A 1434-nucleotide genomic window follows, 5' to 3' on the forward strand; every position below is an offset into this window, starting at 1 on the left:
CAAAGGGAGCATTATACGTAGAGCATTAATGCATATATGGCGTAATTTTTTTCAGTTTATACAAAAGAAATGTCATAGCTTAACTTAATACTACAAACAACTGGTTAAGTAGTCTTAGCCACTCAGGCAAGGTGATGCGGCCCTAATATACTTAGTGTTGGCCAATAAATATAGAGTCCTTAATAAGTGTAGTCCTTATTGACGACATAAACAAATTAATCAAGTGAAAGAAAACATTCTAATTAACAATGGCATAAAGCTTTGCTCACTGGACAAATTAAATATATGGTTTCACTGGTTAGTGATTGCATCACAACAATCGCTTGCTTTGGCCTCATACATAAAGGTTAGCAACATGAATTCTCATTGAAGATCCAGCTGTATAGAATTATGGATAACTAATATAATTCGGTACCGAGCTTAGATCCCAATTGTGCCCTGGCCTTTATTAGGAAATATAAGGTTGATTAAATATTAGTTGACTCATATTGTACGTCTATACGTACTCGAAACTCGAGTATAACAATTACATACGTGTCTGGGCGGAGGCATAAACTAAAGATTTATACTTTCAATGAGTATCAATTTTTTACTATAATCTACCACAAGTTTAAGCAATTTCTTCAACCATGCATGTAACATAACCCAAAAGCATATACCAACTTTTTATATTTCAATTACGCATAATACAAACCGGCTAAATGAAGGTGGAATAATTCACTCCAATCAAGTTGATGAGTCACAATTCTAATAGCATAACTAAATGCTAAGCCAAAAAAGAGAACTACTTTTAGAGGAAAACTTTTCACCAAATTTGTAGATTCAAAGTATAAATATGATTCACTGATAGGTTAAAAACAACAGAAAGCTTCAACACAAAATATTCAATTTCGATACACACAAAATAACTAAGATTATCAAGTAAGCAATGTTGCCGACCTAGCTAGGTGAGCACCAACTTACCAATGTGCATGGAATTCGCAATAAGTCAAGTGGTCTTATTGTACGTATTATTGTGTCCAGGCCACAAAGAAAGTGCAGACATAATTGACTGGATTTCATAACTATCTATGGTTGAGGTATGTGGTACTAGTTAGTAATAGAGTTTACAATGAACCAGTTAGAAAAGTCATCAAGATGAACCTAACATAGTAAAGATAAAAACTCCTCAATAAGAACTTAACACCAATTAATTCCATCAAGGTTATATATATCTATAAAAATAAAAACCCACGTATTCAACACTAAACTGCTCAACACAAAACAGGTTTTAAAATCACGACTTGAAACCCATCATTTAGAAATATGTACCATAATAGTACGCTTAGCATAATGAAAGCAACAAATAGACACTTAGCATGAAGATGAACTTACAGGAGTTCCGGTTTGCTGATCCGTCAACCATACTCTTTTTTCAGCATGTAAGAGTGCAGC

Source organism: Coptis chinensis, chromosome 4 (genome assembly GCF_015680905.1).
Source record: "Coptis chinensis isolate HL-2020 chromosome 4, ASM1568090v1, whole genome shotgun sequence".
NCBI lineage: Eukaryota > Viridiplantae > Streptophyta > Magnoliopsida > Ranunculales > Ranunculaceae > Coptis > Coptis chinensis.